Here is a 26,870-nt window from a genome sequence, read left to right as displayed (position 1 = left end):
AGGATATTATATGGCACAAAAGTCCTAAACATTGAAAGAAGAAAAAAAAGTACATTAATTGCAAAATAGCTAGTCTCATAAACTCTCAATCTTTTGTCATAGCATGAAAAGTAATATAATATGTTCTTTCTTTGAAAGAAAAGATCGTGAAATACACAGCATTATGATCCACAAAATACATAGAGTATGATAAATAGATTATGAAATACATAGAATACGTGTAATACATTGAAATACATAGAACCTCCGGAAAAATGCCAAGACACCATGTTTTATTTTGACAGAAAGTCCAGAGAGGTTCCAGGACTCTCTGTTTTTACTCACTTTAATGGAAGCTGTGACTTCTTAATATTTCATAAAAGGTAGTCAACATCATACAAAGACTGGGCCTAAACTATAATTCGGGTGCATTTTAATTTTTCAGACAAAAGAATTATAGAGTAGACATCCTGAATTCAACTTCCTTAACGGGTTCAAATAACTTCATCTTTACATAATCTACTTCTTTTTTTTGACACGCTTCCAATGAAGAACGTCCTTATTTATCGATAGAGTGAAATTTTGGTACCCTTATAATTAGTGGAAGTTTGGCCTTTGATATCAGTGGAACTGTTTTGTTTTTTTTTTTTACTGCTCATGGCCAAGTGTTGTTTTATGTAATAACTACTGCCTTTAGTACTGCTATTTTATTGTTTTCCGTTTGTAATTGTCTGTAGAAAAGAACTCCCTGTTTCTAGTATTGTCCTTTGTTCGTGTTTCTTTAAAGATAATACTGTCTAGGATTTCTTGAAATTAGAATCTTGAATAAACTTTTGAATTTTACTCACAGTCAAACACTGCTCCTTAAAGTTCCTCTTCCTTTTATCTCCAGAAAACTCAGGATTTTCTTATGCAAAAAAGGAGATTTACTTTTATCTGAAATCCTAAAGGAACAGAAGGAATTGTGTACAGTTCCTTAAACTTAATTTCTTATATCTTGTCCTTTTTCTTCTTGTTTCAACATATGCATAAAATATATGGAAGCATTTTTTTCTGCCTTTTGTTTTGAAGAAGAAAATAAGGAGAGCTACACTGAGCCATTTATGAAATCTAAATCATTTATAACAGAAAAGGGCTGCAGTCTATCCAAATGTAGAAAAAGAGTTTCTCAAGAGCATAGACCACTTATAAGATTTTTTCTTGTTTACATTCAGGCAAGAGAAGTTGTTATTGTGTAGAGTGTTTCATCTGCTCAGTGTAGCATTAAATAAATATATCTCTGCAGGTTATCACTACACCAGCAGGGATCTGAGACGCATGTGTGTGCAATTGTTCTCAGCATATAAAAAAGAAGAAGAAAACTATGTTTGAATGTGGAGTTAAACAGGTAATGCAAAGAAATATGGGAGAAACCTGTTACTGCTGTATGTAATATACTTCTGTATGTCATATGTGGTCTACCTTGACTTAAGCAAGGCATTTGACATGGTCTCCCACAGCATCCTCATAGGGAAGATTAGGAAGAGTGGGCTAGATGAATGGACAGTAAGGTGGATAGATAACTGGTTGAAAGACAGAGCTCAGAGGGTAGTGATTAGGGGCACAGAGTCTAGCTGGAGGTCAGTGACGAGTGGTGTTTCCCAGGGGTCAGTACTGGGTCCAGTCCTCTGCAATATATTCATCAATGACCTGGATGAGGGGATAGAGGGCACCCTCAGCAAGTTGGCCAATGACACAAAGCTGGGGGGGGTGGCTGACACACCGGAAGGCTGTGCCACCATACAGAGAGACCTGGACAGGCTGGAGATCTGGGCAAAGAGGAACCTTATGAAATTCAACAAAGGCAAGTGTAGGGTGCTGCACCTGGAGAGGAAAAACCCCATGCATCAGTACAAATTGGGGGCTGACCTGCTGGAGAGCAGCTCAGCTGAAAGAGACCTGGGAGTCCTGGTGGACAACAGGGTGACCATGAGCCAGCAATGTGCCCTTGTGGCCAAGAAGGCCAATGGCATCCTGGGGTGCATCAAGAAGAGTGTGGCCAGCAGGTCGAGGGAGGTCATCCTCCCCCTCTACTCTGCCTTGGTGAGGCCGCACCTGGAGTACTGTGTCCAGTTCTGGGCTCCCTGGCTCAAGAAGGACAGGGAACTGCTGGAGAGGGTGCAGCAGAGAGCTACCAAGATGATGAGGGGACTGGAACACCTCTCTGATGAAGAAAGGCTGAGGAATTTGGGTCTCTTCAGTCTGGAAGAAAGACAGCTGAGGGGGGATCTTATCAACACTTATAAATACTTAAAGGGTGGGTGTCAGGAGGATGGGGTCTGGCTCTTCTCAGTGGTGCCCGGGGACAGGACAAGAAGTAATGGGCACAAAGTCAAGCATAGGAAGTTCCACCTAAACATGAGGAGGAACTTCTTTGCTTTGAGGGTGGCAGAGCACTGGAACAGGCTGCCCAGAGAGGTGGTGGAGTCTCCAACTCTGGAGACATTCAAAACCCGCCTGGACGCATTCCTGTGCAACCTGCAACCTGTAACCCTGCTCTGGCAGGGGGGTTGGACTAGATGATCTCCAGAGGTCCCTTCCAACCCTATGACTCTATGATTCTGTGATTCTTTGATATACTGTACACCCCAACCTATGTCCTAGACTGACATTTATATTCATACGAAATAGGGTTAAAGACACAGAGAAAGCACTCATGCTGAGATGTCTTAGCATGTCAAGTTTCTATCAAAACCAGTCAACACTTGTACCTGATGTGACTGAGGAATCTGTTTTAATCTTGGATTATACTTTTTTAATTGTCAGTCACAACCTTTTTCTTTTAATTTAGAATGTTTCTTTCTATCATTTTCATAAGACTAATTATTTTTTTATTACCATATGGCAGAGTAACGTGAGGCACTTCGTATGGATCATTTTTTTATAACTCATAAGAACCTGTATGAATTGGAAACTTCTGGCTTTTACGCTTCCTCACTGAATTATTCCAGTGTCTAGATTTTGGGTGACGAAGCAAGACAACATTTAAATGACTGGAGACATAAAGAAGATTAGAGGTTAAGCCGAGGATAGAGCTAGATATGGCTCACTGAAAAAGTTTATAATATAAATTCTTAGAAAGCAGATTGGGAAGAATTTATCATTAACGGTGCAACGCAAGGCCCTGCCTCTAAACCTGTTTCAAAACTACAGATTGTCCAGCTCAGGCTTTTTTCAGTAGATACAGAGGTTTGATGCGCTTAAAAGGACATAAAGCTAGGTCCAAGTCTAGAACTTACATTGAAAGTGTCTGTGTTGAGCTATGTGGCTTGAAACGTCACTGCTTACAGTTTAGGTCCTAAATGATCCTAAGTTTTCCCAATAAAGTTTCTTCACTGCCTTCAGCTCTGCATATAGAAACAGTAGCATCTCAGTGGGGCTAAGTGTTTCCATATCTGTGTCACGCCTACAAAGATACTCTGTATCTTTGATACAGAGTCTGGTGACGCTGAACAAAAAAATGCCCAAATCTGAAATCATATGAGAAAACTGATCTCTTTGATATCTGCTGAGAACACTTAGCATAACAGAGATCATAATAGCCACTACTTCTACTTAAAATGCGGTGAAGAAGGAAACACTGCCATCTATCACTTAATAGCATTGTGATTAAAGTGGTTATCCATGAAGTCACTCATATTTTTAGCATGTTGTGCTGTGTGATGATGCTCTTCCACAAAAGTGTTAGGGACGCTTTCCTGGGTAAAGTTGTAGGTCAATAAGACTAAGACTAGTAGTGAATTTAAGTCTCTTACTTCCTTCTGACTGCTCTATTAAACAGTGGGCTTTTGCACACTCCTTTTTTAAAGTAAAGTATGAGTTACTATGAAGCGATAATTTATATTTCTATGTTCTAAAAGGAATTTCAGGCTCAGATATAACATAAGGATATTTCTGGACCAGTTATGTCTCTTTTTCCAGCTCTTAAAAATATAAGAGAACTTAGGCATTTAATAATATGATGCAAAAATTCCATATTTGGAGTCATCCACATCTTCACCATACATTACTCTTTTTAGGTCATTTCTTTCCATAACATAAAACCTTAACATACTGCAATTTGTAATATTTACATCTACAAAGTAAACCAAAGATATAATCTAGAATCTGTTTCACAGGATAAATATTTGTTAAATAACTTCACATGCCTACAGATATGAATAAATCTTTTTAATTAAAAAAAGGCAGAAGGAACAGGTCTAAAGTTAGAGAAAAATAACAGTATATTGTAAATCTAAAAAAAAAATAAAAATAAAGCTGTATGAAATAAGATTAAAATAATAACTTCTAAAATGAAAAGGAAAAAAAGGCTAGATTTTGAAACAAGAGGACATGATAAAATGTACAGTGGCTGAGTAGCTCTGAGAATTTTTTCCCTTCAAGAAAATTAATTTAAAACAAATTTAAAACAATGGACTTAATAATAACAAAGGCAAAGCCATTCCTATGATCCTGTAATTAATCTTTTATAAAGCACCTTTTATCAACCTGAAATAAAAGCTATTCAAAACAAATAACTAGTTAGGCATGTATCCAGCACATTATATTTTTATTTTTTACATCAAATTTGTATCAAGGGTTTTGACTTGGGCTCAGTACATTTATGGTCCTTGAGAACACATGCTTTCAAGTTGGAGGGGACCAGCAGATGTTGGTGTGTCCTCAGCCTTGCAAGGGTTCAATTGCATATATTCAGCTACAACATGCTTTTGAAATTATTCAGTCCTGCACTGAGAATTTCAGCAGATTAAGAATCCATCGTTACTGCTGGAACTTTGTTGCATAGCCTGAAAATTTGGTTACTCTTCAGTTTCTATCATCTAATATTTTCTGCTGACATATGTACTCAGACACTAATTTCTGTCTTTCTACTGATAAATTAAATGGATTAAGTTTATGAAGTCTTTGACTGAAATATATTTTCTTCCTCTCTGGAATAATTTGTGTTAAATTTTGATTTTTTTTCACCCTCATGAGCTTTTCAATATCTCTTAAAATATGCTTATGATACTGACTTCCGTATCTTGATATCTATTTCAGCAATACTTCCTTATTCTTCTCTTACATACACAGCAGAAGATCACACAAGATTTTTTTTGTCACAACTTTATCTTGGGAGCTCAGTTTACTTTTCTGTGTGCTGGATTGCTCTCCGAATTATCTTTTTCCAGAAGTCATTGCTCGTTCATAAAAAACATAACTTAAGCATTTGGCTGTGTTAAAGCCATTTGTTTGAATGGGTTAGAGTTATGAACTACTTTCAATAACTCTGTATGACAGCTTTTTCTTGCTCATGAATTTACCATGCTGCCAATATTTGAGTCATCAGCGAATTTTATCAAGAGTGATTTTCTTCATTTGATTCCAGAGAACTGAATAGAATGGTGACAATTATCAGCTGGTACGACTCTTTATGAAATCCTATTAGAAATAACCATGTTCAATTTTTGGGTGCTATTTTTTCTATTCTTCATGGACTGGAAAGCATTTCAGCATTCCACTGAGATGAAAGTCCATCAACCTGCTCCTTTCAAAACACAGAGCAGAAATGTTTATTAAACATTTCAACCATTTTTCCGCAGGTGTGAATTAAGCATAATGCCCAGGTTTTCTCCCCTAAATATTGCTGTGTCTCCCATTTTCCTGTTGCAGTACCATCAGTGGCAGTGCTGTGGTTTCTTTCTGAGTCTCTGACCTTACGTATTGTAGGGTGCTGGAGACACAACACTGTGCAAGATGTAGGAAATATATGCTCTTTTCTGACTGAAGTGTCACAGGCTGCTGTCCCAAGACAGCATGCCCCTACTCATTGGGTAAAAGGAAGAAACTCTTTCTTTCTTTCATCAGGATGTTCATTACCTCTTCTTCATGTAACTGAATTTATACATGTATATGTATTTATACAAGATTAGACACTAAAAATGACTATGCTTTTGAAAGATAGGCTAGATTGATTGTTTGTTTGTAAGTTAACTATGCATTGTTTTTTTATGTATCAGAGGACCATTTGCAGAGATAACAGAGCACACATTTCCAAAGAACACAGAAGACAAATCCATTGCTGAACACCGAAGACTGAGCACTTCCGAGTTTGTGAACTCTGTGTTGGTAAGAACAAGATTGAATTGTTGATAATTCTATCAGTAACTTCAATTCACCAAACTCATCCACATAATGAATATTTTCTAGTTGATTGCTTGCACCTAGGAGTTACACTGTAATTCAGTAAGTTGTTTACATTTAGCACATGGAAGTTGCACAATGACAGTACGTTACCAACAGACCTTTTGTGGTTACCAACAATAATTACTACACGTGACCACATTGCAGAAAATGGGAATAATATTTTCCACTACGATGAGTACAACAACTTGCATGCTTCTTAAGACTGAATTATAAAAATCTATATCTCTTAGTACTCAAAACAAATTAGACATTGTAGGTCAGATCTTCAGATTGTATAAATCAGCACAGGTATATAAACTTTGAAAGAGCTACATGTATTTAAAGAAAGTGGTGGTTCAGCACAAATAAAAGGTAAGCACATCAGTGTGTGTATTCATGGTTCTGTAACAATTAGTCTAGCCATGAAAACATATTTATGAAGAATATGAGGTGATATTCAACTGCATTCAAGAAAGAGCTGGACAAGGATTTATCCTCAAGACTGGGATTTTACTTTGTGCGCATTATGAGCAGAGTTTTCCAAAGTGTTACCACCTGCAGCCTGAAGAGTTTCCTTCTGTTTTCCTAATTGTGTTATGAATCAAACCTTGCTCTTTCCTCAAAAAAACAAAGTAAAAAAAGGATTTGATTTCTTCTATGTATGTGTTGTATCTCAATCATCTTCAAATTTTTTTTTTTGTAAATATACTGTGCATACATTTCTGTTACTGTCAGTTGGTAAACTGTTCTCATGACAGGTTTCTATCATTTTTACATTATGCTACATCAATGTGGTGATACGTGATAAAAAGAAAAGAGGTTTTGATTCTTCCCAAGGATTTCCTCAAGAAATTGCTCCCTGAGTTATCCTGTGAACTCTGTATCAATGAAACACTCACAGATATATGTATTTAATCAATAACCAAGTAACAAATGCTAAAGGTAATAGAAACAATCTTACAATAATTCAAAATATGTTAGAAAAAGAATTACACATGGCACAAATTAAGGAGCAGATCCACTAACATTTCTAGAGGAAGGAACAGGGAGGAAGTACTGGAGAAATCAGTAGAATGGGAAAAGAAACTATAGACAGACAACTGTGACTCTGTATTTTTGAATTCTAGTAAGATTCCTTGAGATATGAAGTCCTCTATGTGAGCTAAAGAGAGTTTCCCTCTCTTTATTTCGTCATCCTCCAACCAATAGAAATGCTTTGAACTAATAGAAATACTTTGGAAAAAACATTCCTGTCTTAATAAGGGTGATAAATAAGGGTGAAACTGTATAAGAATGCAAGCACTTGGAAGAGTGAAATTTTTAACACAGTATCAATGAAAAATTAAAGTATAGTATAATGAAAAAAAAATCAAGCCAGCTATGCTGAGTTTTAAGAGGAAAAACTCGTGCATTGGGTTAAAACTGATTGTTTCCATATAGCGTATTGTAGCCACAAGTTTATTAAGGGTAAAGCAGTTGTGCCTGTACAACCAGATTTTTTCATAACTATAGGAAAAAGGAAGTGAGAATTGTTTCTCAGGATGAACCACATTGTGCTAATTATAATTTCTGTTTGTTGCACTAATTACCATTTCTGAGAGTAAATTCTTCGTGCTGTTTCAGATATTCTCTATCTGAATAGTAAGGGCCAAAATCTCTGCAACAAAAAAACCAAAAAACCAGATAAATAAACCCACAACTAAAAAAAGTTGAGGGAAAGGTATTAGATTCACAAAATGGATTCCAGTAGTGATTATCTGTTACCCAATAGTGGAGAACGTATCAAATACAGTGATATTCTAGTAAGCATCCTTTAATGCCTAGTATTACCCACAGCATATTACGATTGCATTCTCTGTCCTGTATCAGACTGTGCTCTGATCTCAAAGTATATGGATAAAATTCACAAGAAAAAGAAAGTTATTTCCTCTGTTGATTGTTGTTGATTGTTGGTAGCCTCTGTCTCTGTATAAATAATTAAGCGTTTCAGCGAATGTTGGAACACAAATGTTGCATCACCTCTCTTTAGCCACAAGTTTAAAGTAATTTGTTTCCTCTGCTTTAGTTTATAGCTGAGCGATTATATTTTTAAAATGCCATCAAGTAGCTTCAAGAGGAAAAAACTGGGAGTCAGCCAGAGCACACTAGAAGTTGGTAGCCAAGATATTTTCTAGGAAAATGTCAAATGTGAATCAGAAGAGATTTCTTAGTCTCAGGGGAAAAAAATAGAATGTTCCTAAATAAAGGTATTCCAGAACCTAACACAAATCCATAGTCTTTCAAATCTAGGTGTCGTGGTTTTGACCAAATTGGCCAATGGCCAGTGACAGATGCTCTCCCCCCACCTCTCGCACACAGAGAGGAGGAGAAGAGATAAAGAGATTTACAAGTTTAGAAGAAACTAAACTGCTGTAATGAAATATCAATAATAAAATAAAAAGGAAATAATAAAATAGATACAGTATATACAAAACCATACTAAGCTCCCAGGATGAAGTCACCGGCAGGCACTGGGGAAGTCCCAGACTGGACTCAGCGACAGGTGGGAACTGGATTCCACACATGGAATCAGGAACCCACAGATCGGGATTAAAGGCAAATGAACAGACAGGGTCCTCCTCGGACATTGACCATTGAAGAAAAGACACTGACCTTTTGATCCCTCAGCTTTTATACTGAGTATGGGGCAGATGGGATGGAATACCCCTGTTGGTCAATTTTGGGTCACCTGTCCTGTCCGCTCCTCCCTGCAGGTGGGACCCCACTACGCTTTTCCATTTCCACCCCTCCAACAAGGCAAATAATGAAATTAGCTGACCTTGGTTGTTATAGCAATAAGTATAGGCAAAAGCCTCTCTACGTACCATTCTTTGGCACTAACGGTAAACATTGGTCTTATAACTCTGAGAATGAACCATTTTTGGCACAGTATGCTGTTAATTTCAGAGAGTTAGAAAAGGCCTAGCTAAGAAATAAAATTATTGAACAAAATGTTGGTTCTGTTTTACATCAAACCAGGACACTAGGCTTTCATATATTTTGGTTTAGTTTCTCTTTATGAATGAGGGAAAATAAATTTAGTTTTGGCCAAATAAAAATGTATCTTTTTTAATGAAGGAAACATAAACAATTTCATATAGTTCAATCAGAAGTATTTAAAAATATTTTTCCTTCACTAGCCAAACCAATGAGTCACCCAATATGGTCTCATATGAAGAAACAAGAGAGAAACAATTCAACAGAAATGGATTTACTTGAATAGTGTTAAAGCCAAACTGAGAAACTGCCACCGAGTCCAATTAGAAAATTTCAAGAACTCTAAGAAATCTCAAGAAAGTTTAGATAATGGTCAAATTTTGTCATATGAATCTAACTGATACAGCTGTCAGTCTTCAACCCAGCTTCAAGATTTCACTGTTGGAACAAAATCTTTGATCTCGCTCAAATGTGAGATATGCCTGATTAGCTCAACTGTCTTCATTGTTGCTGCTCTGAGCTGGGACAACCAACTGTTTTAGTTATGCAGAGTTCTATTGCCCAGGATCTACTGTGGTAACAAGCACAAAGAAAAAAAGACTTGGGCGGTAATAGTTTTTCTAGCTGTTTTTAAAGTCAATGAAAGTTCAAGTCCTTCTTCGTGTTACTTGACTTTTCCCCACAATGCATTCCAACTGAGACAGCTTTTCATTTTTCCTCCTGTTGCAGTAGTTGAGTTTGACACACGGAAAGTAGAACTATGTCTGAAGTCCCGCTTCTTTGATGCATACCTCTTATTTAAATCAAAGTTTATGTTTGACACTCTCCAGTGCAAAGCTCAAGACCGCTATATTTCTATTTCTTTCATGTTAAGATAGTCTTTTTCCTACCTTGCTTTGTTCCCTTTTCTCTCTCTCTCTCTCTTTTTTTTTCTTTAATTCCACTTGTTTCATGGTGCTTTCCTGTTTGAAAGTAATGAACTAAATACGTAGCTGTATATTTCAACTGATTTGCACTTCATTACAAAAGCAACAAAACCTCATCTTTATGTGTTAAAAATGTGTTGTCAAAGTGACCTAAATGTTGCAAAGCAAACTAGAAACTCACTATTTTCAGATGTTGGTGTGAAAGCACTTCTAACAGTGGAATCTGATACATACGTATTTTAATATTTTATTCCCTTTACTTTTATTCCTATTCCTATGCCTGTTCCTAATCACGTTATAATAGACGATATACTGTATGAATCTTGTAGACAATCTAAATGTTTACTAAATTAAATATAATTATCTAAGTGATGCCTTGAACAGGAAAAAATCTGAAGTGATTCAGAAACCAATCTCAAAAGAAGCGACTAAAAGAGAGATACTGCCTGCCTTAGCTCTAGGCTTTTCCAAGAATGATATTTTTGTCCATGAACAAAAACCCAAGATTTTTGTTTGCAGTAATATGGAGAATTTCCAGAAAAGGAATGATATGAATAGGAACTGAGGGGTACTGAAACTTTCAAGAGCAATGGTTATCATAGAATATTTTGGGTTAGAAGGGACCTTTCAAGATCATCTAGTCCAACTCCCCTGCCATGGGCAGGGACATTTGGCACTAGATAAGGTTGCTCAAAACCCCATCCAACCTGACCTTAAACACTACCAATGATGGGGTATCCACAACTTCTCTGGGCAACCTGTCCCAGTGTCTCACCACCCTCATCATAAAAAATGTCTTCCTTATGTCCAATCTAAACCCACCCTCTTTCAATTTAAAACTGTTGCCCCTTGTCCTGTCACTACATGCTTGGTAAAAAGTCCCTCTCTACCTTTCTTATGATTCCCCTTATACAACGAAAGGCAGCAGTAAGGTCTCTGTTGCCTTCTTTTCTACAGGCTGAACAACCCCAACTCTCTCAGCCTTTCTTTGTAGGAGAGGTGTTCCAGTATTCTCATAATTTTTCTGGCCCTCCTCTGGACCTGCTCTAACAGTTCCATGTCTTTCTTGTACTGGGGACCCCAGAGCTGGATGCAGTACTCCAGATGAGTTCTCATGAGAGTGGAGTAGAGGGGCAGAATCACCTTCCTCAACCTGCTGGCCGCGCTTCCTTTCATGCAGCCCAGGATACAGTTGGCTTTCTGGGCTGCAAGCATATATTGACAGCTCACTTCCAATTTTTCATCCACCAGTATTCCCAAGTACTTCTCTGCAGGGCTGCCCCCAGTCTGTATTGATATCGGATATCCAGGTGCAGGACCTTACACTTCACCATGTTGAACTTCATGAGGTTCCCATGGGCCCACTCCTGAAGCTTGTTAAGATCTCATCTTGATGGCACGTCCTCCTTCTAGCAAATCAACTGCACCATGCAACTTGGTGTCATCCACAAATTTGCAGATGGTGCACTCAGTCCCACTGTCTATGTCATTGATGAAGATGCTAAGTAGCATTGGTCCCAGTATGTGCTGAGAAACACAACTCATCCCTGGTTTCCATTTTGACCTTGAGCCATTAACAGTAACCCTTTGGACGAGACCATCCAACCAATTCCTCTTTCATCTAACAGTCCATCCATCAAACCCATATCTCTCCAATTTAGAGGTAAGAATGTAGTGTGGGATTGTATCAAAAGCCTTACAGAACTCCAGATAGATGACATCCAGAGGTTTTACACTGGCCACTGATGCAGTCACTCCTTCAGAGGCTGTTAGATTAGTCAGACATGATTTGCCCTTTGTGAAGCTACGTTGGCTGTCTCAAATCATCTCTCTGTCTTCCACGTGTTTCTACATAACTTCCAGGAAGATCTGTTCCATGATCTTCCCGGGCACTGAGGTGAAGCTGACAGGTCAGTAGTTCCCAGGTTCCCCTTTTTTTAAAATGGGTGTGACATTTCCCTTTTCTCTAGTCACTGTGGGCTTCACCTGACTCCCATGACTTTTTAAATGTGATGGAAATATGATGGAGAGTGGTTTGACAACTATATCAGCCAATTTTCTCAGGACCCTGGGATGTGTCTTGTCAGACCCCATGACATAGAAGCCTACAGGATTTATGTAATTTGAAATTTTCATTCTTTTTCCCTATTTTTTCCTTTATATTTCTTGTTTTCCTTTTTTCCTTTTTTTCTTCTCTTTTTTTTTCCTTTTTCTCCTTTTTTATGTATTTTTTCCTTTTTTTTTTTCTTTAGTGTACTGACAAGTCTGGGATCATAGATTTGTGTTTCTTACAGTTCTTGTAAAAGCAGCTGCCTTCCATTATCTATTGCTATTTCAAGTTATTTCTTTTACTAGGTGCATGTTCTCCTACAAAGACTGTTTTGATTATTTCTTTTCATTTTAGACTGTTGATGTATTTCGTCACTCAGAGAGATGTCTCCGTGACCATCTCTACTTTGATGGGTATTGCCTTCCTCTGAATGGGTCTAGTGCTCTCTTTCTACTTTGCTGTCTTTTTTCTCATCTGACTGAATTGTCTCTATGGATCAAGGCAACTCATTCTTTGTAAGCAGAAGGTGAACGTCAAGGGCATTATTTTGTCTCACCAAAACCAGAAGTTGCAATGTAGATATCTATGCCTTAGCAAGACTACCTACCCCTAATATGCAGAAAACCATATCACTCACAGGTTAAGATTCCTCTCATCCTAAAGCAAATATCTAAAGTGACTCTGATGTATTATACCCTGCATGGTCCTTTTCTCTCCATTTATTGCAGAAAGAGACGATCATGAAAGGCTCAGGTGCAGACAGCTGCGTTTAAGAAACGTAAAGTGAGCTAAACATGCAAACATCTACAAGTTGGTGTCTGATTTTATGCAGGTAAGTGGAAAGGAGAAATTGAAGAAAAAATGTATGGTGCAAACACTGATATAAATATTTACCATTATTACCAATCAATTAATTGGTCTTTTTGAAAGAAAAACCTTTTTTCTACTGCATTTTGTTTTCTGTAAAACCCCCAAACCATCTTGCTCTCTTTTATGTTTTAATACTATGGCTTACAGAGAAAAGCCTGTCTAAAAATCCCACCAGAAAAGGCCCTTCTCATTCTAGCATCTTCAACATCTGTGGGAAACAAAAATAAAACACAAAAATTAGACCCTACTAAAGAACCTGGCTCTGCAGGGAGGATTTTACTAGTGTGTGAATAAATAAAACCATTTGTCCTTATGGACTCATGCTGACTGTGCACAGAGGAGGTTGGGGTTACTTCCCACACCCACTCAAGATGTTGCTGTTAGAATAAGGTTATCTGTTCGCCATCTCGTTTTGTTTCTTAAAAAAACCAACCAAACAAAAAAAACCAAAAACACAAACAACCTTAAAAAAAATAAGTCAGTGGAAGCAAATGAGAAAGCAACTATATGAAAAGTGCATATGTTTATACTGTTCTCACAAATATACCATCAGCTACTCTTACAATGTATTTTCAATATATTTTCTCTAGAAAAATTCTAATTCTCATAGAAAAGCCATCACTGCCCCTTTTATCATATTTCTAACAGATTTTTCATCCTACACATGATTTGTAGCATCATTTGTTATTAAATTTGTCTGACACTTTCTTTTTAAAACATTATTATTAGTTACATGTAAGTTCACACAACTATAACTGTGTATACCCAGTTTTCCATGCTGGCAACCTGTTTCATGAGATTTTATTCTTTTAATGGAGGGATCTTGTGAGTCTATTTTTATTTAAATGAACGGTTTTACTTGCTGTTCCCTTTTAGCTCTCCCCAACCCATTCTGGTCAGTCTCTTCTCACTTTTTTAATGACATAGTTTCAGAGGAAAGCCTCGACTAAATACCCTATGAGGGATTTTCAGGCTACCTTTGATCTAACATTTTCAGTTTCTGTAGAAAAAACAACAACAACACTAAAATGAAACTAGGCTGGCTGGGGAAACTTTATTTAACCATTTAAAAATATTGCTTCAAATATTTTTCCTGTGTTTTTTATTTTTGGAATACTAAAAGGCACAGGGCTGTGGAAATCTGCCCAATTTGGATAGGCCTTTTTAAAAGCTACTGTTTGTACATATTGAGCATGGAATCTCATTTTTAGCAGAGAAACATTCTTGGAGTCTGTCTCCACTGAGCATGTACCTATTTCTTGCATCTTTTAGCGCTGATTTAATAGTGTAAGTAAAATCTCTGCAAACTTGCAGAACTTGGTGAAAGGGCTATCCAATCCAATTTCTGGATGAGTAGTATCCCTAAGAGCCGACCAAGAGATAAACTAGGGTTAAGCAGTAACACAAAGTTCATTAATAAGAGACACAGAATACCCCAAACTATCCTGAGTTTACAATTTTTTTTTCCCTGCTCATTTTCTGCCCTTGAAAGAAAAGCACAAAATAACAGAGGAAATGCAATAAAACAAAATCCAAGCAATTCCCCTAACAGCAAGCCATGATAGTGCCTGCTTTGCCTTCTGCCATGTATGAACCTGCTTTCAGAGATTTCAGTGAATATTTTTTCCTTCTCTTTCACTGTCCTCTCTTCGGGCTCTTGTACCATTCTCATCACTTTGGCAAGTGCTTCATTTCACTGACTGAACAGAGTATGTCTGTACCTGAGCTTAGAAAACAGGCTGTGTTCTGTCCCTCATCAGCTTCAACATGCATTATGTATAGTTGTACCTTTTAATCTTTTTTTCCTTTTTTTCCCATTGTAAAGAGAGCATTTTTGTGGTAGCCGCATTTCTCTGTACAGGTTACAGGCATATGCACAACTTTTGCAAGTGTAAGGGTAGTTGTTTGTTTGTTTTTCTTAAAGTGCTTTCAGGAAGCTAAGACATTTCAAAATACAATTTTTTCTATATGAAACGCTCTTATTCTTTTTCATCTGTAGAGAGAAAAGATAACAATTTACATATTTTAAAAAGAAAATGCCAGCTATATAAAGGACAGTTCTTTCATATGTTAAGCAAGATCAGTCCATTTTTATCTTATTGTTGGTTCCAGAAAATCACAGCACTGTCTTTGAGGAATTCTTTGCAAGTGGAGATACAGGAATAACGAGAGCCCCTTCCACAGCTGCTGCTTGTCAATAGCATTGCTGTATCAGCAACATACTTAAACAGTCTGGGATGACAGGAATGCTATTTCCTTTCTCTCTCCAGGTGGGAGCCACTCCCCACTCTTTCCATGATTAAAGAGAGTGACCCCAATGTCAGCTGCCTGGGATTCAGGAAGTATACCACCTTTTTGTAATGACAGTTTTAAGATTCCAGGGTTTAGTATATGAAAGTGGGTTGCTTTGTTGTTTTTGTTTTTTGGTTTTTTTTTGGTGGGGGGGGGTAGAGGAAGAAGGAGCTGGTTTGTGTAATCAATATGTTCGCTGGGATAACTCTTATCTTATTTTTTAACCAAGAAGGAATACATAGTGATGTGCTAGCTTCACTTGTGAACTACATTCACAAAGGACTTTTCAAGTGCTTTTCACCAGTATTACCTTGGTGCACAACTCTCATAATGTGCATGGCTCTGCTCATAGTATTCTTTCAAATGCAGTTTTATATCTCCTAAGACTTAAGAGGTACATCAGGTAAAGAGTAATCTTACAAAACAAAAAACCCCATATGTCATAATTGAGTCAAATCATGCTAATGTCATTCTTTTGACTTACTGATGACAAAGTCCCATGGGGCTGGCAAAAAGTCATAGGCTGACCTGCATTTTACCACAGGCGTACTCTCTCTACTCATCAAAATCTTTCTTGTCAGCAGTGACTTAGACACACTAAGTTTTGATATGCAGTGATTTATACACATACACATTGCAACATTTGTATTATTTTTTTTCCAAAGAATATCATATGTATACCAAGTACGACTTACACTTACACTTTTTAGATGCACTTGAAATCAGTGGGGGAAATAGCTGTAGTATGTTTATGGTAGCAAATAATGCAACTTGCTAGGAGAGGATATGCAGAGCAAAACAGCCTTTCTGAGGACCAAATGCCCACCCTACACATGATTCTGGGGGGATTACTGCAGAATATTCTAGTTTGGTTGTGTAGCCTTACTGTTGATGAACTGTTAAGGACCACGGAGAGATGTCAGTCACCTGACTTAGATGCCTCAGACACCTTACGAGTGAACAAGCTCCCTCTAAAAACCATGAAATCCCCTGTCTCTGTATGCATGGACTCTGGCTCTGACTGTATGGATTAGATGCAAGACTTTTTGACTATACAAATGCAGAAGCTTACTTTAGAAGTACTGGTTCACTAGGCTCTTCAAGATAGCTGAAATTCATACACAAAAATTGTATCGGCTGGATTTTATATTAAAGGTGGTGTGAAAAGATCTTGCAGATGAAGTCAGAAATATAGCCTAAAAGCTTTAGTCTATTTTTTAGTTTATAAATTTCATTTCCTAGTTCTGACTTGGAGAAAACGCTGAAAATCGAGGCTGCAAAAGAGAAGCAATGTTCAGTGTGTTTGAACACTAAACCCTAGATAGATACAAAAAAGATATGTCAAATACTTGCAAAAGCCATGTAGAATTTAGCAAGTGAATAGAAAGCAATTCAAAGGATCAGCAAAATAAAATGTTTCCTATTCCTGAAGAAAAAGAGACTTTCTGCTTGAGGAATAGATGTGAATGCTTCATTTTATGCCTCCCCAACCGACAAACAAATTAACTTTATACTAGGCATGCAGAAAGAGGAAAAGAACCATTGGTTAGATTTCTAATCTTGTAAATACCTAGCATCTAAGATCTCAGGTATTTTTCTTCTGTTTAAGAATAAATCTTTTGAAGGTTAGAAAGAAGAAAACAGGACACTGGATTTGATAAATGTTTCCAAATTAATCTCTGATACAAGACTTCTTGAACATTATTATGTCATTGAGTGCTTTCCCAGAACCCTAGTCTTACAAAACGGAAAGTATATTTACAACCCAATTTAGATGGACCAAAACAAGATACCACTATTTTTTCTAAAGTTGAACTTTGCAAACAAATTGCAAGTGGAATACCTCCAAGATCAAATAAAAAAGTAAACTCAGTTCCTCGAGTATTATCCTATCATTACAATGTCATTGGACTAGGTTCAGGCTGTACTAATTGGTACATGCCTGTTATAGAAGTTGGACTAGCAGCCTCAGCCTTGCAGCAGCAGGAGGAAGAGTTGCTATGAAACTAATTACAGCTATCAGCAGTGGTTCTGTTTTAAATGGTCTATGAATTAAGCAGTCTCCTAGAAGCACACACAAGTGAATTTGCCATTAACAATGAACAGCTCTGTGAAAAGAATGAAGTATAAATTTACTTAGTCCATCCTGGGATTAGGCAGACAGCTCTACTCTTATTTGGCCTCTGAAGTAAATTTCAGTGGAAAACTTCAGAGGTTTTCCCCAGCAAAGTGAATTTTGCCAAATACTTGTTGCCTTATTACAATATAGACTGTATTCCAGTTCCAATTACACTAATGTAAGCTGTGAGTAACTTCATTGTGCTTGCTGAAATTACTCTAGATTTACAACAGCGTTATCTGAGATTTACACCTCTATAAATTAATTTAAAATGTGGTCACGTGGTCTAGCTGGTTGTTAGTTTAATAGGAAAAATATAGTTGCATAAATAGTTGATGTCTTTCATACTAATTTGGGACCTCCTCACAGCTGCTTACTTACCCATTTATATTAATTTACTATACCAGAAACACGTCCAATTAATAAGAGAGGTAATTCACTCATTGTTCATGATTAGTAAAACTTTCTCCTTAACATTACACCTATCCCTACATAATATTTATCTCCCTACAATGTTTGGTACTATTCTTAACACCTTAAAAATGGTGGAGGTTTGTTGTATTATTGCACCTTGTTCCTAAGGCTGATGAAGTAACCAGCTTTTTTCATACTGGTAACCAAACAAATCAGAGCTATGGATTAGAACTGACCTATCAGTGAAACCACAAATTGTATGTATTCAAGGAACATGCAGCATCGAAAAAGGACTCTAATATTAATTAAAATTGTCAGATGGGATATAGATCTCAGTGACTCTAGATTTCTTTTAAAATCTCATTCCTGTTTGGGATCTAGAATTTTCACAGCTATAGTTACAACTGAGACAAACCACATTTTCTTTTATGTAAAATGAATTGCTGCTAAAACTTGAAGGAAATCAGATATGCCCTCTATCTCCTTTCTTCCACCTTCCATTGATTTTTACTAGCTTTTTCATAGGAGAATTTCATATAACAGAAGTTGCAGAAGAAAAGTAATGCAAATTATGCTTACACTAAATTAAGCTGTTCTCAGCTCTATTAGTAAGCTAAGGCCAGGTTGAGTTGCCTCCCAGAGGCCTCATTGTTCACTCTTCTAGGCAATAAAATAGTTGCTCCAGAGTTGTTACTGTATATGAGACAAGTTGCTGCAGCTCCCTTCAATAAGGAACCTGACCCAAGGACTTTATAGCAACAAATCATCCAGTTTTTACACAGATGCTTTAACTCTTGCTCCTCTGGGTCCAGCAGAATAAAACAACAGTGATGCTACTGTAGACAATGGTTTTCCTAATCTGCATGTGGGGAAAATGTCCTTTCTTAGAGATGACAGTCATACCAGCACGTGGGAGTAATTGCATGTCATACAATCCACTCTGTTTTACAATCATTTTAATCGTGTACTGCAAAAAAAAGGAAAAATGTGAACCAAACACTACACCTGCCTTGGAGGGGGGGAGGGGGTAGGAGAAACCAACTAAAAAGAAAAAAGAAAAAAGAAAAAAAGAAAGTAAATTTCAAAGGACATGTGTAACAGGAAACATAGGTGGTTTGTCATCACGTTGAGCACTGTATGACTACTTGCACAGGTACAAAGATGAGGTTTAATGTTACTACATTGATTTGTAGCAATATAGTACTTTGTGTTTTTATAGAATAAATATAGTGCAAAGCAAGAAGAGAATATATTCAGGTGCTATAAATTCTGGAAATTTTCAATTTTGAACTTCCTTATTATTTCTTTCATGAAGTGAATTAAATTGGAGAAATAAGATGGAGTATATAAAGCTCTTTTCCTTTGCTACTTTGAATGGTACTATGAAATGTATTTCATTTTCTGTTTCCTAGAGACTGGTAAGTATGTTTGGATACCAGAATTACTTCTATTTTGTCTTACTGACAGTGGGGCAATGAAATAAAAAAAAAAATATTTTTCTTTATCTCACACAAACATATACAAAAGCACTAATATACCATAATAGGTAAGTTAAATTTTTAATCTTTCCTTTTTTCCCTGAGGTTAAGAAATCATGAAGATAGAACAGAAGAATATTTTTTTTTTCCTTTTATACTTGCTGAAGAAAATGACGTAGGGAGAGTTCAAGGATGGAAAAATGTCTGTTTCATCATTGTTATTGTTGTTGTTACAAAAAAAGTAAAGCTGACCTTGGAAACTAAGTAACAAGACAATAATGTCTACATTATTGTCTTGTTACTTAGTTTCCAAGGTCAGCTTTACTTTTTTTTATATATATATTAAAAAAAATATATAAATATATATATATATATATATAAGAAGTTTTGGGGGTGTGTTTCTGCTTTTTATATTATCTGCAAAACTGCTAAGATGGCTCCATTCAAATTGCTCCAGAAGTCAAGAGTTACCAAGCAGCAAACCAATTTACTGTATCCAAATGCTTAGTCTGCTTGCATAATGTAAAACTTCAACCAGTTTCCAGAACACAGAAGAAGTAAAACCTTAATGCTGACTATCCATTGGAAAAGTGACAACTCCTGGAGGAAAAATTGTGATTAAAGTTAAACAAATGGGGCAAATACAAACAACTGCAAAAATTACCAAGGGCCACATATACACTCACAAGATAGCTCTGGGATGTTGCAATTATGAACAAATCAGTACTATGCCACCTCATGAAAATAAACAAAACACACTTTGGCTCTTGTACCTTAATCAGGTGGAAAAGACTTGGTACTAGACAATTAAAAAAAACATTTGCCAGTTAAATGATAATGTTACTTTCTCCTAGTTTAGACGTCATTCCTTAGATAGCCACAGTTAATTTGCTTGCATAGCTTATGTCAGTTAGCCTAGTGGAATAAACTGTGCCAGGAAAAAAAAAAAAAAGAAGTTTTCCCTTTATTGAACCGGTTTAAAAATTTAAATTTTTAAAAAAGAAAAATCACATGTATTATATCAGAAAGGCTTTGTGGTACAGATGCGGTCAAAATGCTTTTAAAGAGCTTGAAACTAACTAATAAAATAAAGTTTGAACATCGTAATTCTTATATTATGATCTAAATTGCAATGTTCAACATCCTTTACAACTCTGGCTTTCTATTAGAAATATTAATTTAGTTGTATGATTGCTTTCTCCCCTCCTCCACAACTATGTTAACTGAATACACCACAGATAATAAAGTGTTGCTATTATGCCTAGCTTACGGGCAAGGATCTGAGACTCAGAGGATACGATGGGTTGATTTATCATACCTCACAGATACCTAATTGTGAAACACAGTGCAAAATTGAGACGATCAGAATACACACTTTGTTGCTATTCATCATGTACTTAAGGGACGTAAGTCCTCAATATTAAAATTTCCCAGGCACCCAAAAAGTGTATTTCTTGAGATGCTCACAAGTCTTGACAGTGCTTAAAAACTTGATAGATTACCTTGTGCTAAAGGTGCCTAAGGAACTACAAACTAAATATTTATCTTCCTGTCTCATCCATGTACTTGGTCTAGTAGATGTTCCCAGAACAAGCCTGCTAAACCACACCGTGTGCAAGAAACAGCTGCCAGCTGTGGTGCCATCACCATCTCCTAAGAAGGTAATAAGAGTAAAACTGTCATTCAGATACAAGATATTATGTTTAATTTCCTCTCCTCACTGGGGGAATTTGAATGAGTGTCTCTGAAACACTGGAGTATGCAACAGTATGTAACATAAAATACGTGGTAGGTTCATATGGGATATTTTGTCCTTTCAAATCTAATTCAATTTGTAAAGAATAATTAGAAAGAATCAAAGTAACAAGTCAGAGCATGAATACAGGAGTCGTTGCAAACAGACTCTAGCACAGATTGGCTTGACAACGTGGGCATGCTGCTGTGGTGCTTTGTCCCTGTAAACACTGGACTCCATCTGGGTCAGCACAGCTGCCACGGGAAACTGGAAAAGCAACCTCACGTCTGCTAGCAATTGTTTACAGCTCTATAAACTGCTGGTTATTACACTTGTTAGAGGGGAATATATTTTTGAGAATTAAAGAATAGATTTCAATTTCTTGATTACAGACCAGTAAATTATTGGCTATGACTTCCCAAAAGGAAGTTTGTTCTTTGCTTTTCTGTTCGTATCTATGGCAGAAAGACAGAGACTACACATTATGAGCAGACAAACTATGCTTTCTTTAGAGTTACGAAAATGTCAAAGCCAACATATTTAGCCACCAACTAAACAAAAGCAGGTGTCAAAAGAAGAAAAAATATATTACAAGTGCAGGAGGCACTATAAAACTCAGTGTTTAGCCATCAATATGAGTCAGGGATATTTCAGCTACTTACTATAATTATCATGAAAAATCTATGTGCATATATACATACGTGTGCTACCTCTGTTCATAACCTACTGCTTGGTAGGAGGCCACTATATGTGAGAAGATTTTTTTGCCAATGCATTTTTTTCGTTTACAGGGATGATTGCTGGAATTTAGATAGATGTCAAGCATGTTAAAGAGCAAGAATTCATTGCAGACCATATGATCTTTCTGACATTTTTCAGGTCTCAGCATGTGCCAAGTGCTTTCCTGGCACACACTAAGACTCAGGTTCTAGTGTACTTTCACCAGAAAAAAAAAAAAGAAAAGACATATATCAATGACCTACTTTTTGAAACCCAAGAAAACAGTCACTCAGAACTTGAGTAAACCGATCCAACTGACCATCTCTACATATAATTGTCCTTCAGTACTGATAGCTAAAGCTCTAAATCCAGTGGGGAAAGAACTCACTTGAAAACCTAGACATGGGCTTTTAAAATGTCAAAATGTAAAGTTAAGTAAAAAAAAAGCCAAAGAAAAAGAAGTGAACTTGCGAATGCTATTTTTGCTGACAGCTTTAAAGAAGAATAACAGTCCTTTTGACCTTGACAATTATCAGTTCCCTATCCGGCTTTTCTTTTTTTGTGTGTTTTGCCAGGTTTTACAAAGTTTCAACACTAAAAAAGATAAATGACAATGAATGGTATCAGGTGTCCTTCAGTATTTTCTGCAGTGCCCAGGGGTTCCACTTCTTTTTAGTATACTCAGCACAGAGATGGGCTGTGCTAAGCACTTTATTGAATTTGTAGTCAAGGTGCCAGTGTAATAATCATCTTCTGTGTAATTTGCCTTCAGGGACAAAATTTGTTAGCCAAATACCTCTCTTCTCCATTCTCTTTTAGTAAAGCTGAGCAGCTTGAGTGAAACTGAAAACCTGAGAAAAATTATTCCTGAATTTCTACTGTTTTCATTTCAATGTAAAAATATCTTAAAGCAGCTCTCAAGAAAAAGAATCAAAGGGAATCTTTCTTTTTCAATATTCCTATCTGAGGAAAAAACAGAAATATTAAAACTGTAAAAATAATAAACTGGAGAAAGTATCATCTTCAATGAGAGGTGACTGAAATGCACACTTCAGCCAATAATTCACTCAAGAAGTTTTGCTGATGTCATAAACTGTGAAAATAAGATCGAAAGTATTAAATAAATAAATAAATAAATAAATAAATACGATCTTCTATCGGGGATCTGAAAGATCTGGAATGCTTTGGGGATAAATAATACCACGGAGGGTGTGTCTCCATATTTCAAGGCATATGTGCTTTTTTAGATCATTTCCAGCACTGTGCTTTCTCAGAGTTTCCAGGACTGTCCCAGAAAGCTTTGAACTCCCATTTAATCCAGAGATTCTTTCCTGCCACACTTCGGTATATGCAATATATAAGCAGTGTTTTATGGTGTACAAATATCTCTCTGCCTAGCTGCAGTACAGCCTTCAAACTGTTTCGGACAGTTTGAACTGAAAAGAACAAATACACAAAAATGCTAGCTATAATTATAATGTTATTTCAATGCCGCACATATGAACCAGAGAAGAGGCAAATCCAAGGGCTATATGGCATAGACATAGCTAATGTTTCCTACAGGGAGCTAGCACAGTGGATGGAAACCAGTCTAAATCATTTGTCAGGGATGACTCCCTGAAACAGATGAATTTATCAGTGTGGATGTAAATGCTTATCTCTTAAACTGCTTTCTCTTGCATATAAGTATTTCATTTAGTGTTTACCTCAGTTTATCTGAGATGAACAACTCAGAATCCTTTCCTGTGAGCAAGCATTGCATCCATTCTTTAAAATAAAGGCAGAGGTTTTTCTGTCAAAAAATAAATTGTGCTTAGGTTTTATGTAAGCCTATTTGATTCAGAATTTGACCATCAGGAGGCTGACGATCAGTTAATGCTTTCTTGAAACTGTTCAAATTTCTCACAGAACTGCTTTATCAAACCAAATGTTTGATAGGTCTGAAGGTAGAGTGACTTCCATTCCTCCTATATTGTGGATTAAAAAATGATAGATCTGGTTGGTCAGAAAACCAGTACAAGAGATAGATGAAGGAACAGAGAATAGGAAGAAAACAATTTCTTCCAGCTGAAGTGCTGAAATCAGTAGGCAAAAATGTACTGACCTCCTGAAGGGAGTGGGAAATATGGTGCTCCTCCTCGACACATGCTCTAAAAAAGTTGCCATCCACATATGTTATGAGATGGCAAAACCTACCAGTCAGAGTCTCAGGCCAGACTGGGCTTTGCAAGGAAGTTAGATCTACTGTCTGGGTAGGCAGGAGATAGTCACTGAGTTTCTCAAACGAGGGAAACTCTTACAGACTTGAAAACAGAAGGTAGCTAGGAAATTCTGAAGGTAAAATGGAGCTGATATCTGCAGTTGTGATTGCCTTAGTTCTGTATTAGTTTCACTAAATCTTTTATTGTTTTCTGGAACATCACTGGTTTATGTGTAAGTATACGGTATTTATTTGATTGCAGGAAGCTAAAAGCACAGTCTGTTTCATCTTCCACAGTATAAAATCCACATTCCTTTTTTTCACAGACATGAGCTAGGCTCAGCCCTCTCTGAGCTCATGACTATGTGACCTCTAAGTCACATTATACAGCAAAACTGCTGTTCAAGTCAGTAGAGCTGGGATTCCTCTCACCTAACTTCTGGAATGTGATTAATCTGGTCTGGTTTGGATGCTGGCTTTAGGATGAAATGAATCACCTTGTAGCAGTGTCTGTTTTTCTCTGCAGACTGCAAAAGAACTCTAGATATCTGGCTAGGTGTAGATTCCTACTCTATGAATGTCTAAAGTTAAGTGCAATAAGCCCCGGTCGAGTGGTTATTTTTGTTTCAGTAGAAGCTACAGTCAAAAAAAATACATGCAGCAGAGGCTACAAAGTCCACCTTTTTGCTTATTCATTCCTCAACAAAAACATGGGCTTCATCAAGACATCTTCTAGCTATGTTTTTGAAAGAAGTACTGGAAAGCTCCTTTATAGAAAAAAAAAATAAAAATGAATAATGATAGTATACAATCTCTGTGTGCAGGAATGGCTGTTTTTTCCAGAAAGTTGTCAGCCTTAAGTAACTGTCAGCAAGAACTTAGAGTTCCAAAGAAGGATCAAAGAGAGTTGACATAATGCATAAAATGTATATGTTTCTAATACATCACAAAAATTCAGTGACTACTGCACATTACATGATATGTAATAAGCGTTACGTTAGAGCATTTGGTTTCATTTTTGGGTTTTGATTTAGAACATTCCAATTTAGGTATTGCTATGCTGAACATTGGTTTTTAATCTAGTTGGATCGCTTTATTCATCACACTGTAATTCTGTTTTTCCTACTGTATTTTGACCTATAGTGAGACCTTACTGTAAGAATAAAAGTTGAAGGGATTGAAGGATCCTCAATCAATTGACAGATTGCCATCAGCTTCACAGTAATTTTCAATTCTTATGCATGAATCTCATGACAGAGCATAAATATATTTATCACAAAAAATGTAATATATATTTATTGATAGCAGAACGCATAAATAATGCTTTTGAAATTTTGAAATCTATAGAAGCTGTTGCCTAGAGAAAAATATTTTATATATGGTCCATGTAGATATGCATATGTATGCATATACACACAAATACACAAACATGTTTATTATGGCTGAATGATGGAGGGAAAACAGAGACATTTCTTATGAATTACAAAAGAAAGTTTAATCTTGACAAGGCTTTATTTGTTCAAGAATCAAATCCCTTCTCTGGTCCCTCAAAAAGCCAATTATCAGAAAGATTCTCTTTCGCTACTGTCATTAACAGATAGACATTGATGACAGTTTAACTTGGTTTCAACATAGCTCTTGGGCCACAGCTGCTTACCAGGCAATCTAAGTACCACTCGAACGCTCAGTTGCAGATTGACCTTGTGGTAATTGAGGTTATGAAAAGGCTCTTGTTCTCTAAAATCTCAAATGAACACCTCTCCCTCTGGGAGACAGCAAGATATTCAGCAATAGCAGCCCTGCTGAAGCTGTAAGATTCTTTCTGCTGCTCTGGTCTGTGCTGAGGTCAGGATGAGAAACAAATGGGATATGAGGAATGTAATAGAGTAGCAAGTTAAGATGAAATTATCTGGACCGCAATTATTTTCCCTTAATCGTGCCCTATTCTGCCACCGCCAAAAAGACCTGCTAAGTATTTGAAAACGTATTTTTAGCAGTTTTCTCACCTGTATCAGAAGGAGTACTTTGTATTCTTATTCTTGACTTTTTTTTGCATTTTCTCTTAAAAAAAAAAGAAAAAGAAAAGAAAAAGGGAAGTAATGACAGGTTAAGCTCTTATTTCTTTAAAGCAGGGAACCATCTGCTGAAGTTATCACTTTGCAGCATAAGCCAGCATTTGAACATCTCTGCCCCTGCGGTAATTAACATTACAGTCAATGGGAATTAATGTTCAGACTTTCAGAGGAAATGGGGGTAATTAAACTAATCACAAGAAGTACACAACAATTATTGTTATTATTTTAAATCTCGAGTCAATTAGCTATGCTAGCCACTCTTTGGCAAAAGCTCACTGTTTATGATAGCTAAATATAAGATTAAAATTAGTGATGGCAGAACACTTTTTAGCTACTCAGGTTAGGACTTACAGTATTGTTTTGATTTAAATGCTATATATAAAATTGAGAGAAGACTGTACAGAGGCATAACCTTTTTTTAACAACCTATTAATAGTTATTGGTCCTAAATGCCCTACTGCAGACACAAAAAGGGGTTAACTCCAAAGCTGTGGAGGACAGGCATCGATACTCAACATGAAAATCTGATCAACAAGCACCATGAATTTAACAGGCTGATTTATCTGAAGATTTTGATCCAAGTAACAAGTATATTAATATATATTAATAATTCTTTGACAGGCAAAGTCAGTCACTATCTTGTATAACTACGGGTTTATTTGAAGTAAATTATTTTAAACTATTGTGTGACAAAATTTTGTTGTGATAGTTAATTTCATTAATCAGACTTTTCCTCTAGATTACATTTGCAGGCAGTCTTGTGCCATAGCGATAACTAAAATTTGCTTAGAACTAAGTACTATTATTCAGTTTAAAGCAAAAAATACAAATT

The sequence above is a fragment of the Larus michahellis genome, chromosome 1 (assembly GCF_964199755.1).
Source record: "Larus michahellis chromosome 1, bLarMic1.1, whole genome shotgun sequence".
NCBI lineage: Eukaryota > Metazoa > Chordata > Aves > Charadriiformes > Laridae > Larus > Larus michahellis.
Note: the sequence above shows the minus strand (reverse complement) of the source record.